General features: G+C 43.6%; 8 non-coding genes across 8 annotated transcripts; 4 read left to right on the top strand and 4 right to left on the bottom strand.

Annotated features, from left to right (window-relative positions):
- The first annotated feature begins 8,964 nt into the window (after positions 1 to 8,964).
- On the top strand, positions 8,965 to 9,038 carry trnan-guu (transfer RNA asparagine (anticodon GUU)). The gene has a single exon. It is a non-coding gene; the product is annotated as a tRNA-Asn (tRNA).
- Positions 9,039 to 9,172: 134 nt separating this feature from the next.
- Positions 9,173 to 9,245, bottom strand: trnaf-gaa (transfer RNA phenylalanine (anticodon GAA)). Its single transcript has one exon. It is a non-coding gene; the product is annotated as a tRNA-Phe (tRNA).
- Positions 9,246 to 10,547: 1,302 nt separating this feature from the next.
- On the bottom strand, positions 10,548 to 10,760 carry LOC131705451 (small nucleolar RNA U3). Its single transcript, XR_009310406.1, has one exon. It is a non-coding gene; the product is annotated as a small nucleolar RNA U3 (small nucleolar RNA).
- A 139-nt stretch (positions 10,761 to 10,899) lies between these two features.
- On the top strand, positions 10,900 to 10,972 carry trnav-uac (transfer RNA valine (anticodon UAC)). The gene has a single exon. It is a non-coding gene; the product is annotated as a tRNA-Val (tRNA).
- A 629-nt stretch (positions 10,973 to 11,601) lies between these two features.
- trnaw-cca (transfer RNA tryptophan (anticodon CCA)) lies at positions 11,602 to 11,673 on the top strand. Its single transcript has one exon. It is a non-coding gene; the product is annotated as a tRNA-Trp (tRNA).
- Positions 11,674 to 13,287: 1,614 nt separating this feature from the next.
- Positions 13,288 to 13,361, top strand: trnan-guu (transfer RNA asparagine (anticodon GUU)). The gene has a single exon. It is a non-coding gene; the product is annotated as a tRNA-Asn (tRNA).
- Positions 13,362 to 13,496: 135 nt separating this feature from the next.
- On the bottom strand, positions 13,497 to 13,569 carry trnaf-gaa (transfer RNA phenylalanine (anticodon GAA)). The gene has a single exon. It is a non-coding gene; the product is annotated as a tRNA-Phe (tRNA).
- A 1,301-nt stretch (positions 13,570 to 14,870) lies between these two features.
- LOC131705449 (small nucleolar RNA U3) lies at positions 14,871 to 15,083 on the bottom strand. The gene has a single exon (XR_009310405.1). It is a non-coding gene; the product is annotated as a small nucleolar RNA U3 (small nucleolar RNA).
- Positions 15,084 to 16,306: the final 1,223 nt, after the last annotated feature.

Raw genomic sequence — 16,306 nt, 5'->3', positions numbered from 1 at the left:
ACCATAATTATGTTCGTTTTTATTATACACATGGCAACTTACAGAGACTAGGGTGTGTGAACTATGCATCAGCTGTAGAGTCACTTACATTTACATCTCACCCGAAAAACGGAGCACAAGGAGGTTAAGTGACTTGCTCAGGGTCACACAATGAGTCAGTGGCTGAGGTGGGATTTGTACCGGGGGACCTCCTGGTTAAAAGCCCTTTATCTTTAACCACTGGACCACACAGCGTCCTATAACAAAATCACACCCCAGATGGGACTCGAAACCACAATCCATGGCTTAGAAAGCCAGTGCCTTATCCATTAGGCCACAAGGGCTGACGCGAAAAGCACATTTGGTAGTAATAAAGAAATACTCTTTTATTGAGATTTTACATTTTTTTACATTTACACCCATTCGTTTTTTCATTCATTTTACATTTCTTTTAAAGATGACATTCATGCATACAGACATACATTTTGTTTTAAAAGCATTTAAAACACATTTAAAAACACCAAGACAATTGTGCTTTGTACATGGTTAAAACAGACACAGATTAAAATCAACATGAAAAAAACCTGTGCTGTTTTAAAAGTGACTGGAAAAAAAGAACCATCTATAAAAAACCAGTGCTTGTGAGGGCCGGGGAGTGCTCTCTAAAAGTTCAAAAGTGAACATAAAACTATATTACTAAAACAGGGACAGGGGAAAAGGGACAGTGTGTGGAACAGTGAGTTAAAATTCTAAAATTTTAAAACACTTAAAATGTAACTTTTAATAGTTTACATTAAAAATCTTAAAGATACATAAAACAAAACAAAACAAAATCAAATAAAACATTCAACATAAATCAAATAAAAGTCCATAAAACTGAAACAAAAAGACTACATAAAACCAGGGCACCGTTCAAAAACGGTCATGCCAGCTAAAAAGGGCGGAATGCTGGCATGACAAAATAAATAAAAGGCTTAGCGGTGCCCCGTAGTCCCGCTCCTAGGAGCTAGCGGTTCCAGTTTTTTCCTTTATTCCATCTTCACGTCCTGAAGTCCGGCGATCCTCCACTCCGCGCAGGCCTTGTCCTTCCCGAGGGTCCAGATGTCCAGAATTACAAAGTCCTTGATAAGAGTTTGTGCCCTTCTGGTCGTGGTGATAGTGTCTAGCTCCTGCTTGTGATAGACACAGACGTTACGGCCTTCCCACAGGATCTGCTTGACAACATTGATGACACGCCAAACGCACTTAGCTGTGCTGGTATCGATTCCTCCCGCAGGCCCATAGAGCACAGTCTCAGCGGTCATCTTGGCCGTGTCAGCAAACCTGTTTAGGAAGACAGAGACAGAGAGCCAGACACTGCCAGCCACATCACACTCCCAGAAGATATGGGCTGGTGTTTCTCTCTTGCGGCACTTTGCATAGGGGCATGTTTCTACTTGGGCTAGTCCCCTCCTGAACATGAACGCTCGAGTGGGGAGTGCACTGTGGACGGTGTTCCATGCTATATCCTTCTGGACATTACTGAGGCAGCTGTGAGACACATTCTCCCAGATTTTTTGGCTTTGGGTGAGGGAGAAAGTAGCTACTTTTTCAATTTCCTGGGAACCGGCAAGATATTTAGTTACAGCCTTGTATTCCCAGGAGGCCAATTTTGCTTTATCTAAGCCCAATTTATATATAGTGTCCCTTAAGGTTCTATAATACAATGGGGGGTCCCAGGAGTACGGCACGGTGTTATCAATAGTGCAGAGGCCCAAGGCCCTGAGACAGGTGGCAAAATAGAAACGATTCATGTAACATACCTTCCTGTCCAGGGCCTGGATGTTCTTGATAGTTTGCGTGAGCCCCTGCACTCGGGTGAGCTGCACAACGTCCGGGACCCCCTTACCTCCCTTCTTGTCGGCTTTACTCAGAGTGGCTCGCTTTACCCTCTCCATCTTGCTGCCCCAGATAAAGCGGTGGATAATGCGGTCCACCACTTTTTTGGTGGTCCTGTCTGGGGGAAAGGTTTTTCCTACATAAGAGAGGATGGGGAACAGTATAGACTTGGTTATTAATACTCTACCCGTCATTGTTAAGGATCTTGTGCTCCATCCGCCAATCTTTTTACGGACCTGGTTAATGGCCGCCGTCCAGCTCTGGGCCCCCGAGCTATTGTTCTCGAAAATGAGGCCCAGAATCTTGATTTTGTCCTTTTTGACAGGGTACATGTCCGACAGTTCCCTATCTACCTGCCAATTTTTAGACACGTAGAATTTCGCTCTTGGACTTATTAATCACTGCCCCGGTCGCCGTGCAGTACTTCTCAAGGATATTACTAATCCGAGGTACCGACGATGTGTTGGTGCAAATGAGTGACACATCGTCCATATATGCTGTTGTTTTGACCTGGACCCCGTTGGATCCAGGCAGCTGGAAACCAGTTATATTGGTATCCCTACGAATTGCCTGCAGGAGGGGTTCAATGCACACGACATATAGCAGTGGGGATAGTGGGCAACCCTGTCTGACCCCTGACTGGATAGATATTTTACCAGTCAGGTGCCTGTTCCCCAAGACTCGGGTACTAATGTTTGTATATATGGTTTTAACCCACTCCCTAAGTCCAGGAGCGAATTTCATCTGGTCCATCACTTTGTACACATATTCATGGCTTACCCTATCGAACGCCTTCTCCTGGTCAAGGTTGAACAGGCAGAGGGGATGGTTCCGTTCTCTAGAATAAGCCAGAATGTCCCTTGTTACCATTAAAATATCCGTGATGGACCTCCCTGGGACGCCACAAGCCTGGTCAGGGCCAATGACCAAAGGGAGGTGTACTTGTAGCCGGAGCATCAGAGCTTTGGCTAGTATCTTGTAATCCACGCAAAGGAGGGTGATTGGGCGCCAATTCCGTAGATCTTTAACTTCCCCTTTCTTATGAAGGAGAGTAATTACACTCTCCCGCATAGAAGGGCCCAACCGCTTCTCCCTGTAGACCGCTCTGTAGACCTCCGCTAAATGGACTTTTAGCGTGTCCCAAAAAAGATGGTAATACTCACCCGGGATGCCATCTGGACCTGGCGTCTTACCGGTGTTCATGGTCTTAACCGCCTGGGTGAGCTCCTCCAGCGTGAGTTCTGGGTCCTTCTCCTCCTCCTCGTCGTCCCGCACTGAGTCAGGCTCCAACTGGCTCAGGAACCACTCTATCAGGGTGTCATCTGTAGCTTTGATGTTATACAGGTCCCTATAGAAGTTCTCTACCACTTTTTTCACTCCCTCACTATCCTCTACTATCCTCCCCCTGCTGTCGAGCATGGAGGACATCAAGTGCCGCTTCTCCCTCGTTTTCTGGAAGAAGAAGCGAGTACACTTTTCGTCTTCCTCCATTTTTTGCACTTTTGCATTGTGCATGACCTTTCGTTGTTCCTCCCTACAAAGCACTGAAAGATCTAGCTTGGTCTGGGCTATCTCGTCGCTTACAGGGAACCCCCGAAGCTGAAGCAGGCTCAGACGCTGGAGGGCAGCATTCAGGTATTTATATTTGGCCCTCCTTTCTTTTGCTTTCCTCTTGCCTGCTGCTATGAAATAACCCTTAGTTCTCATTTTGACCATCTCCCACCACTCTATAGGGGAGTTGAATAGGTCACGCAAAGTGGTCCACTCAACAAGCCTGCTCTTATAGGCTGCAGCTATGGAGGGGTCATCGAGTAAGGAGGTGTTTAATTTCCAGACCCCTGACCCCATCTGGGAGGTCTGAGGGACCTGCAATGTTACCTGCAGGAGCCTATGGTCAGAGAAGAAGACGGCCTGGGTGTCTACTGCCGTCTTCGTAAGGGAGCTGGTATGCAGGACGAGATCTATACGGGAGAAGGAGGTCCCAGATGAGCTCACCCAGGTAAAGGGAGGCACCAGGTCCTTACCTGCATCACACAGGGAGAAATCAGATATTACGGAGGACAAAACTCTACTAGAGCGGTCGTTGCGTGGCCTGCTCCGGTCTACGTCCCTCAGAGCACAATTGAAGTCACCTGACACGATGACGGGTACGTTCCCCAGCAGGAGTGGACGCAGCTGTGGAAAAAATTGAACTCTTTCGTTTTGGTTAGTGGGTGCGTAGACATTGACCAGTCTGAGGGGAGTGTTGTTGTATGTCACATCCACGCTCAGAATTCTACCAGGTTCTACCTCCCTGCTGCTGCGGGAGGTAATAAATGGGTTTTTAAACAGGATACCTACTCCGTCGGCTCTGGCTATGTTGGAGCCCGACCAGAAGGAGTCCCCCAGGGTCCAACTCTCCTTCAGGTCCCTATAATCAGGGCTCGACGAAATACCACACTCCTGCAGAAAGATGAGATCTGCTTTCAAGTTAGCTAGATAGTTTAGTACATCAAATCTTTTTTGTGTCTCCCTGATGCTCCTGACATTAACAGACACACATATCAGGGCCATCAGGGTAGCTAACAAGAAAAGGAGTCGTTGCGTCCACCCCATAGCGACTATGATTGGGAGGTCTGGACACTCTTCCTACTCTTAGCTCTACGCTTGCTTCGAGGGGGCTTGGGCTTATTTGCAACTCCCATCACCCCTGAGAAGGTACTCACTGCTGCCTCGTCCAAGAAGGCACCGTCTTTATATGCACAGTACTTGGAGTTGTTGGGGCTATTCAACTCCCCACAAGGTAAGTCTGGTGGAACTTGCTCAGGGCCCCTCGGAACGTGTGGGTCAGCTTTGTCCTGGGGGGGGGTTATGACAGACAGCATTCTTTGGCTGTTACCGTCTGTTGAATTGGAGCTGTTAGCAGACTTCTGGCTTACCGCGTCCAGGGGTATTCCCATGTCCTCCAGTGCTGTATCTAGGAGGACCTCTAGGGGGCCCCTGGTTTTGCCCATACAAGGGAGGGGGTCAAGGATGCTTTGAAGGGAGGCCCTTCGCTTGAAGAGGGTCATTGCTACCGAGGTACTGCTGGTCAGGGAAGGTGTTGACCCCGACCTCTCCCTCGGTGCATTAGTGAACACCTCTTCTGCGAGGTGTGCTAGGGTTTGTGCCAACGACTGGGAAGGCTGGCTGGGGATGCCCTGGCTGGCTGCTACCTGCCCACTAGGCGGCAGTGTAGCCGTCCCACTCGCCTCCGTCTCTGCCTGCGAGGGCAAGACTGGGGACTTTGTGTGGACATTAGCTGGTTTTGGATCTATGGGGGGCACCTGCAACTTGCTGTCTTTGATCCTGATCTTCTTTCTTTTCCCCCCCTCGTCTCTACCCTTTCTTTTCCCCACCCTCTGCTGGTTCTTCACTCCCTTCCCCTCCTTCTCACTCTCACTTTCACTGTCGCTTTCGCTTTCCTCCCCCACGGACTCAATCCTTATGGCGTCATAACGAGAGCCGAGGGGGAGTGCTGGCGCTGAGAGGGCCCTACTCAGGGGGGGGCTGCTGCTGGGTCCGGGCTCCCTCCCTGCCTCGTGTTCTGCTTCAGAGGAGCTACTGGAGGAGCTAGTGGAGTAGCTGTTGTACTCTCTCTCTGGGCTGGGGGAAGGGGTCCTCGTAAAACGGGACATGTCTCGGGGGCGGGGGGGTGAGGGGGGTGCTGGTGATGATGGTGGTGCTGGAGTCTGGGTCTTGGATACTGTTGGTGGTGATGTGGACTGATCTTTGTTACTTGCTCCCTCTTCCTGCTCAGGCCTAGGCTTGTTGGTATTTGCCTTGCTGGCTCTGGCCATGTTGGCATAGGAAGAGGGGCAGTCCTTAAACAGGTGCCCCTTCTTTCCACACAAATTGCACTGCCTCTCTTCTCTGCAGTGGCTGGTCTCGTGGGGGGCGCCGCAGTTCCTGCACTTGACTACAGTACATGCGGCCGCCAGGTGTCCTAATTCCCCACATTTCCTGCAGAGTTTTGGCATCCCATTATAGAATACCAGCCCTCTGTTGGGCCCTAACACTATGGAGTTTGGAATGTGGCGGACGCCTCCAATGCCCGATGGATCAACATTAAGGCGTACCAGCCACTTTCTGGCTCCTGTCCAAACCCCATCTTCATCTGTAATTTTCCTCCCTTCTGATGACACCCTCCCATAGCGGTTAAGCCATGTTGTAATATCATAGTCGCTAACAGCCTCATTGAAAAATTGGACAGTAACAACTTTCATTTCTCTGTCTGTCAGTGCATCCACACAAAATTCTTTGTATGGAGCGAGATATTTATTCTCCCCCCAAAAGGACCACATTTCTTGTAACTTTTGGGGGTTCCTAAAACTGACCTCAAACACTTCCTTAAGCCCTGGCAATTTCACCAAACAATTCAAGTCAGAAGGGGAAAAACCCATACCCCTCTGAAGAATGGTCCGGCTGAACTCCAGTCTCGTCAGTCCTGGTTCCGTTTCCTCTTGCTGGGTCCTTGTGAAGCGCACCGCATTGTGCCTCCTAGTCTCCTGGGTTGGCCGGAACGCCATCCTTCAGCTGGCTCCTCCGATTGGGGTGGGAGAAGCCTCTGGACGTCCGGGTTGTCTCTCTCTACGGAAAAGAAACAACGTAAGCAGCAAATCTGGGCAGTTGAAGGAACTATTACTTTAGTCCCTGAGGAGATGGTCGCCTCGCAAGAGGGACCCCCTCCCCAGGTGAACGGTGTCCTTCCCTGGCGGAGTAGGGGGCGCTGCTTGGCACCGAGACCACGTAGGAAGAATCGTGGCTGTGACGCCTCCTCGGGGTCCGGGGCCGCCCTCTGCTCCTCCCAGATGGCGCCCTCTGCTGGGCGCCTGCTGCTCTCTCGGTCTGGATCTCGATTGCAATCAAGGGCTGGGGATGAGGTCGTCTAGGTCATCAAAGGGTCCTCAAAGGTCGTCTGGATGGTAGGTCCTCCTTCTCTCTAACTCCAGGAACGTCTGGAAAAGCCTGAAAAAGAAAAAAACTGGAACCGCCTGAAAAAGAAAAAACTGCTCTCAACAGTCAACAAAATCTTGAAAGACCCTCGGCCTGGATTGGGCAAGCCAAAACCAGACTGAGCATTAGTCTTCCAAAAAGTTGCCGAGCTGAAGAAAGCCAGTCAAAAATAAAAAAAAAATTCTGTTCCTCCTCACCCGAACAAACCTCTCACAGACCCTCGGAGGGAGCGGGCAATGCCACTACCCTCTAAGCCTTAGTCTTAGAAAGATTTATTCGAACTGAAGAGAAGCCAGAGTGTAACAAACAAAAGAAGAAAGTGGGAACAATAGTATCGTGGTTTAATACATCATATCCAAGCCATCGTTGCTGTTCAAACACAGCAGAGTGTTACACTGGGAAAGGGCCGTACTTGTCAGTACGTATTTGACATTCATGTGGGAAGATTTAAAATTGTGAAGAAGTTTAAGTATGCTGCGTATTTGCGCATTGGGAACCTTACATAATTAGGTTTTTGATTAATGCCACTTTCTTACGGACAGTAATCAAGGTGACGATACAAGACCAGAGCCAATAAAGCAGTTATTTTCCTTTCCTTTCATTACCATATTCTAGTGTGCTTGTTCAGAATATGCGTGAATCGTGAAAACGTCTTGCGAATATGTGAACAAAGCCAGCATTCACTTTATTGATCACCATGTGGATTAACCGCTATTGGAACACAGATGATTGTGTTAAAGATGTTAATAGACTTTTAATGTACACGTTTTAGAGCTAAACGTTTGCTGAGACAGTTCAAGCGCTGTAGCAGTGTTTAACTATTTCCTGGATGTTTGCCTTTTGGTCTTACTCTGGAAAAAGTAATAATAATAATAAAAAGTAGGCAAAACCATTTTTTGAGAAACCGCATTTGGGAGAAAAACTAACAGTTTGGAAACACATTTGCAAAGGCATTGGATTCTATTGTGGTGTTTCCGAACTGTTGAACGTTTCTCATTACATGCAGGTTTACTGGCTTGACAAAAAGGCGAGTGACGAAAAGAATGCTGTCTCGATAGCAACATCGCGTCAAGCTGAAATAGCTCAGTTGGGAGAGCGTTAGACTGTAACGGTCCCTGCTTCGATACCGAATTTTTGTATACAGAACGACTAGGGTTATTTGTTCTTAATTAATTTTTTGAATTAAAAAAACAGCACATTTTTTCTTTAGTGTAATTGGAGGAAATAAAAACGTATTATAGTGCCATTTTCTAATGCGATAAAGAAATGCAAAAAGCATCATCTCTGCGTGGGCTTGAAACACCAAAATTTCGATTAACAGCCGATCGTGCTAACCGATTATGGTGTTTTATTAGATAACACCCTGGGAGCTCAACAGAACAGTGTGTATGCATATTGCTAAAATGGAAACCAAATATACACGATTCAAATGGGAATCGTATTCAGATTTTAAGCACAAATTTGATAGACTTCACAGTGCAAAGGAGGAAGGCAGACAATTGAAATGAGGCAACTGGCTCCTACTTTTTAAACCAGTATGAGATGCACACTCAAAATGTGTCCCCTTCCTTCAACAACCCCCTGACTGAAGATTGGAGTGGTCATCACTAGCAGCCAGCAGGTGCCCGAAAACAACACTCATTGTCAGCTCGGTGCTGAGAAGTGGCAAGCTCTACTTCATTAATATGATACAATGACTGGGCAACAACGAGGTGTTACATTAACAATACCAACTAACTTGAGACAGCCAAGACGTTGAAGTATACCTTAAGTCTGTCATGTGATGCAATAACAGGTTTTAGCATTTTTGCATTTCCTGCTTCGTCAAACAAGCTCAAGCCACAGCACACAGCGCTGATGCATCGGAACAGAGGTGGATTTTAAAGCGACTGAATCAACGAGCTGAGACTACTTTTTGAAGAAACTGAAAACATACCTCTCGTCGAAAAATGTGCTATTTAGTTAATTTATTTATTTATTGAATTTGCAAATGGCAGACTACATACATGGGAATAAATATAAAAGGCTTGAAGTTTGCTTGCATTGGGTTGCATACATTTAATTGTGATTACAGACTTTTCTGCCGTGTTGCTTTCTTCTTAGATGTGGTCTCAGGTTCGGTTGAGCCGATTTGTCTCTGTGGCGCAATTGGTTAGCGCGTTCGGCTGTTAACCGAAAGGTTGGTGGTTCAAGCCCACCCAGGGACGATGTTTTTGCATTTCTTAATCACATTAGAAAATGGCACTCTGATACGTTTTTATTTCTTCCAATTAAACAGAACAAAAAAAACCGCTCTATTTTTCAGTTCAAAATAATACAAAACAAAAATAGACTTACTATTTGCCGAAACCCGGGATCGAACCAGGGACCTTTAGATCTTCAGTCTAACGCTCTCCCAACTGAGCTATTTCGGCTTGACAAGACTTGCGTTTTTTGTCACCCCAGTAAACCTGTGTATTATGAGAAACGATCAACAGCTCGGCAACACAATAGAATCCGATGCCTTTACAAATGCGTTTCGAAACACTTAAGTTTTCACCCAGATGCGGTTTTCAGCCGAAACGGGGGGATAAAACTGCCTATGATCAAAGTGGGCAGAAAAGTTGCATACTTTGCATACCGTATTGGGAGAAAAGAAAGCGGATCATCAAATTGATCAATGCTAATGTTAAAACAATTTAAGAACACTTTACATAGGCCTTGACTAATATAAAAAATATAGTAGTGTGATTTGCATTACGCAGGACTAGATTGAGCTTAAATAAAGACATTACATCTGAAAATAAATTGTGCTTACCCCCACTTACAAGGAAAGTGTCCAACTTTGTATTCGTACTCATAACGTGTTATAACATGTAAACAGCAATTGGAGAATGCCGAGGTCGATCATCCTAGCATGTTAAACGAGGGCATTTCTGATGTAAGCTTCTTCCACTAATAGATCGTTTATACTGTTCTCAAAGGTCCGCATCCCAGCCTGAGACCTCGATCCAGTGGCCGACGGAGATGTTATTCAATTTAATATATTATTTTTAATATTAAAACAAGTTAAATACATGTTTGGACAAAATATTTTTCATTGACTTCAACGAGTAGTCTGTTTACAACCAAATGCAATCTGTGTTAGGAACGCTATTTTAGTCTGAATTAAAATGGAAATTAAAATGGTATTGCGTTCTGACAAGAGTTTGGTATCAGCTGTTGATTTCCTTGAAACAATCTTTTATAGTAAAATGAACACATTTATTCCTTTTAAGAATAAATAAAATTGAACTGTCAGAGGAGGATTTGAACCGACACCTCCACTTGGAGACCAGAACACAGAATTCTTTGGAAAGACAGAGTCCTTAAGTCTAGCGCCTTAGACCACTCGACCATCCTGACAAACTGCGTTCATTACAGCAGAAAACCGCATTATTTATTTCAGCACAGCCTAGGGTTGTCATATCAAGGCCCGATCGGGTTTATTACGCACATACCAACTGTTGCTCCATGAATGATGTAATGACAAGTGTTAAAACAGAAACGGTTTGAAGCCAACCCACAAAAGTAAGACTATTTATTTCAATATCGTTATAACTATAAACGATGCACGCATTTTACAATAGCAATTGCTATATGACAACGACCAAAAAGTAATTTTGTTGCAATACTGTATACAGTGTGAACAGAATCAGATATTGCTCTGTTGCCTCGAAGAAACATCTACATTTTGTATTTAAAAAGGACGTCCAACTTGGGGCTCGATCCCAAAAGAGAGCGGAATGTTCATCAATGATCAAGAACAGCTACAGTGAAATAGCATTCAAGTCCCGCTTCGCGCTCAAAAGAAAACACTGTAACTCCTCGTTATGGTTAGCGAGACCAGACACTAGAAACGCATTTCACTAGAAACAAACTATAGAAATGATCCCTGAAAGTATAGTCTTAACAAATATGTGGGTAAAACAACTTCCCTACTTCCGGCATGATGGTGTCTGATTCGGTTTCCTTTCTAGAATATTACTTGTTCATAGTAATGTTAATAATTGCCAATGCGTTTCAAACACAAAACTCACTTTCTGACAAGGTTCCATAGTGTAGTGGTTATCACGTCTGCTTTACACGCAGAAGGTCCTGGGTTCGATCCCCAGTGGAACCACTTCAGTTTGTTTTTACAATATGACTCCCTGGTCAAGACAAGGTAGTTCTGGGTTTGGCCGATCATTAGATTGCGGATGTAAGGTCTCTGGTCCCATCGTAGAAGCAAGATAGTTTATTCACAAAAAATACATACACTTTTATTTATGTTTCTTTTGTTGGTAAATTAACCCAATACATTATTGCATTCTGTCACGTCATTAGATGATCAAAGCCCCTTTGTGCCAGTGCGCATTCAGAGGAGACGCGCTGAGAAAATCCGTCATCTGTGTCACTCAGTACTGCCAGCTTTCCCTCGTTGGTGATATATTGGTCAGCATAGCTGCTTTCCAAGTAATTGACCCGAGACGATTCCCAGCCAGTACAACTGTGTTTATGCCCACGTTTCAAATAATAAACATTATAAAAGCAAATCGCTTTGTTTTATGTTTTCTTTACTTTTAAGCTGAGAATCAAACACACTTCCGACAACTTCATAGCCCTGCTGACTACGAACAAATATTGAGTCGGCTGTTTCCCATGACCCTGGTGATACCGAGTGTTTTCCCAAGTATCAGCATCGGACTTAGCATGCCTTTGGCATGCTTGCTGTGCACTCTAGCATTGCATAACAAGCATGCACTACGGCAGGAATTCGTGGCGCAACGGTAGCGCGTCTGACTCCAGATCAGAAGGTTGCGTGTTCAAATCACGTCGAGGTCAAAGCCTTCTTTGTTTCTATTCCACACCATTTAATTTTGTAATGTCTTTGCAAATACTAGTTTGGAAGAATTTAATGTACAGCAAGTAATAATTGATACCTTTAAGTTGAACAGGCATTTAAGAATTAACAACAAAGACATAAAAAGGGACACAACGCCAACAGAGTTCAAGCCCATCACCTTAACCACTTGGCCACGACTACTTGGTGCAACGTGCCAAGATCTATAAACACAGACCACATATATCACAGACCAAGAACAAATACACACACACTGTTTTAAATAAAACTGACGAAACCATAATCCCTGGTTTAGGAGGCCAGTGCCTTATCCTTTAGGTGACTTCCAGGTGGATAGCAGTCAGCGAGACAATACACGACCAGAGGAATAAATGTGTTCATTTTACTATAAAGATTGTTTCAATGAAATCAACAGCTGATACCAAACTCTTGTCAGCACTCAATACCATTTTAATTTCTTTTTTAAATCGGACTAAAATAGCGTTCCTAACACAGATTGTATTTTTGTTGTAAACAGACTACTTGTTGAAGTCACTGGAAAATACTGTGTGTACAAACATGTAATTAACTTGATTGTTTTAATATTCCAAATAACATATTACTTTGAAAATCATCTCCGTCGGCCACTGGATCGTGGTCTCAGGCTGGGATACGGATCATTGAGAACAGTATAAACGATCTATGACTGGAAGTAGCTTACATGAGAAATGCTCTCGTTAAACATGCTAGGATGATCGACTTCGGCATTCTCCAACTGCTGTTTACATTTTCTAACACGTTATGAGAACGAATACAAAGTTTGACCCTTTCCTTGTAAGTGGGGGTAAGCACAAGTTATTTTCAGATGTTATGTCTTTATTTAAGCACAATCAAGTCCTGCGTAGTGCAAATCACATTACTATATTTTTTTATATTAGTCAAGTCCTATTGAAAGAGTTCTTAAATAGTTTCAACATTATCAATGATCAATTTGAAATTTGCTTATTGATTTAAACCAGTATGAGATGCACACTCAAAATGTGTCCCCTTCCTTCAACAACCCCCTGACTGAAGATTGGAGTGGTCATCACTAGCAGCCAGCAGGTGCCCGAAAACAACACTCATTGTCAGCTCGGTGCTGAGAAGTGGCAAGCTCTACTTCATTAATATGATACAATGACTGGGCAACAACGAGGTCTTACATTAACAATACCAACTAACTTGAGACAGCCAAGACGTTGAAGTATACCTTAAGTCTGTCATGTGATGCAATAACAGGTTTTAGCATTTTTGCATTTCCTGCTTCGTCAAACAAGCTCAAGCCACAGCACACAGCGCTGATGCATCGGAACAGAGGTGGATTTTAAAGCGACTGAATCAACGAGCTGAGACTACTTTTTGAAGAAACTGAAAACATACCTCTCGTCGAAAAATGTGCTATTTAGTTAATTTATTTATTTATTGAATTTGCAAATGGCAGACTACATACATGGGAATAAATATAAAAGGCTTGAAGTTTGCTTGCATTGGGTTGCATACATTTAATTGTGATTACAGACTTTTCTGCTGTGTTGCTTTCTTCTTAGATGTGGTCTCAGGTTCGGTTGAGCCGATTTGTCTCTGTGGCGCAATTGGTTAGCGCGTTCGGCTGTTAACCGAAAGGTTGGTGGTTCAAGCCCACCCAGGGACGATGTTTTTGCATTTCTTAATCACATTAGAAAATGGCACTCTGATACGTTGTTATTTCTTCCAATTAAACAGAACAAAAAAAAACCGCTCTATTTTTCAGTTCAAAATAATACAAAACAAAAATAGACTTACTATTTGCCGAAACCCGGGATCGAACCAGGGACCTTTAGATCTTCAGTCTAACGCTCTCCCAACTGAGCTATTTCGGCTTGACAAGACTTGCGTTTTTTGTCACCCCAGTAAACCTGTGTATTATGAGAAACGATCAACAGCTCGGCAACACAATAGAATCCGATGCCTTTACAAATGCGTTTCGAAACACTTAAGTTTTCACCCAGATGCGGTTTTCAGCCGAAACGGGGGGATAAAACTGCCTATGATCAAAGTGGGCAGAAAAGTTGCATACTTTGCATACCGTATTGGGAGAAAAGAAAGCGGATCATCAAATTGATCAATGCTAATGTTAAAACAATTTAAGAACACTTTACATAGGCCTTGACTAATATAAAAAATATAGTAATGTGATTTGCATTACGCAGGACTAGATTGAGCTTAAATAAAGACATTACATCTGAAAATAAATTGTGCTTACCCCCACTTACAAGGAAAGTGTCCAACTTTGTATTCGTACTCATAACGTGTTATAACATGTAAACAGCAATTGGAGAATGCCGAGGTCGATCATCCTAGCATGTTAAACGAGGGCATTTCTGATGTAAGCTACTTCCACTAATAGATCGTTTATACTGTTCTCAAAGGTCCGCATCCCAGCCTGAGACCTCGATCCAGTGGCCGACGGAGATGTTATTCAATTTAATATATTATTTTTAATATTAAAACAAGTTAAATACATGTTTGGACAAAATATTTTTCATTGACTTCAACGAGTAGTCTGTTTACAACCAAATGCAATCTGTGTTAGGAACGCTATTTTAGTCTGAATTAAAATGGAAATTAAAATGGTATTGCGTTCTGACAAGAGTTTGGTATCAGCTGTTGATTTCCTTGAAACAATCTTTTATAGTAAAATGAACACATTTATTCCTTTTAAGAATAAATAAAATTGAACTGTCAGAGGAGGATTTGAACCGACACATCCACTTGGAGCCCGAACACAGAATTCTTTGGAAAGACAGAGTCCTTAAGTCTAGCGCCTTAGACCACTCGACCATCCTGACAAACTGCGTTCATTACAGCAGAAAACCGCATTATTTATTTCAGCACAGCCTAGGGTTGTCATATCAAAGCCCGATCGGGTTTATTACGCACATACCAACTGTTGCTCCATGAATGATGTAATGACATGTGTTAAAACAGAAACGGTTTGAAGCCAACCCACAAAAGTAAGACTATTTATTTCAATATCGTTATAACTATAAACGATGCACGCATTTTACAATAGCAATTGCTATATGACAACGACCAAAAAGTAATTTTGTTGCAATACTGTATACAGTGTGAACAGAATCAGATATTGCTCTGTTGCCTCGAAGAAACATCTACATTTTGTATTTAAAAAGGACGTCCAACTTGGGGCTCGATCCCAAAAGAGAGCGGAATGTTCATCAATGATCAAGAACAGCTACAGTGAAATAGCATTCAAGTCCCGCTTCGCGCTCAAAAGAAAACACTGTAACTCCTCGTTATGGTTAGCGAGACCAGACACTAGAAACGCATTTCACTAGAAACAAACTATAGAAATGATCCCTGAAAGTATAGTCTTAACAAATATGTGGGTAAAACAACTTCCCTACTCCGGGCATGATGGTGTCTGATTCGGTTTCCTTTCTAGAATATTACTTGTTCATAGTAATGTTAATAATTGCCAATGCGTTTCAAACACAAAACTCACTTTCTGACAAGGTTCCATAGTGTAGTGGTTATCACGTCTGCTTTACACGCAGAAGGTCCTGGGTTCGATCCCCACTTCAGTTTGTTTTTACAATATGACTCCCTGGTCAAGACAAGGTAGTTCTGGGTTTGGCCGATCATTAGATTGCGGATGTAAGGTCTCTGGTCCCATCGTAAAAGCAAGATAGTTTATTCACAAAAAAATACATACACTTTTATTTATGTTTCTTTTGTTGGTAAATTAAACCAATACATTATTGCATTCTGTCACGTCATTAGATGATCAAAGCCCCTTTGTGCCAGTGCGCATTCAGAGGAGACGCGCTGAGAAAATCCGTCATCTGTGTCACTCAGTACTGCCAGCTTTCCCTCGTTGGTGATATATTGGTCAGCATAGCTGCTTTCCAAGTAATTGACCCGAGACGATTCCCAGCCAGTACAACTGTGTTTATGCCCACGTTTCAAATAATAAACATTATAAAAGCAAATCGCTTTGTTTTATGTTTTCTTTACTTTTAAGCTGAGAATCAAACACACTTCCGACAACTTCATAGCCCTGCTGACTAAGAACAAATATTGAGTCGTCTGTTTCCCATGACCCTGGTGATACTGAGTGTTTTCCAAGTATCAGCATCGGACTTAGCATGCCTTTGGCATGCTTGCTGTGCACTCTAGCATTGCATAACAAGCATGCACCACGACCGGAATTCGTGGCGCAACGGTAGCGCGTCTGATTCCAGATCAGAAGGTTGCGTGTTCAAATTACGTCGAGGTCAAAGCCTTCTTTGTTTCTATTCCACACTATTTAATTTTGTAATGTGTTTGCAAATACTAGTTTGGACGAATTTAATGTACAGCAAGAAATAATTGATACCTTTAAGCTGAACAGGCATTTAAGAATTAACAACGAAGACATAAAAAGGGACACAACGCCAACAGAGTTCAAGCCCATCACCTTAACCACTTGGCCACGACTACTTGGTGCAACGTGCCAAAATCTATAAACACAGACCACATATATCACCAACCAAGAACAAATACACACACACTGTTTTAAATAAAACTGACGAAACCATAATCCCTGGTTTAGGAGGC

The sequence above is a fragment of the Acipenser ruthenus genome, chromosome 35, assembly GCF_902713425.1.
Source record: "Acipenser ruthenus chromosome 35, fAciRut3.2 maternal haplotype, whole genome shotgun sequence".
NCBI classification, from domain to species: Eukaryota; Metazoa; Chordata; class Actinopteri; order Acipenseriformes; family Acipenseridae; genus Acipenser; species Acipenser ruthenus.
This window is presented reverse-complemented; position numbering and strand designations above follow the sequence as displayed.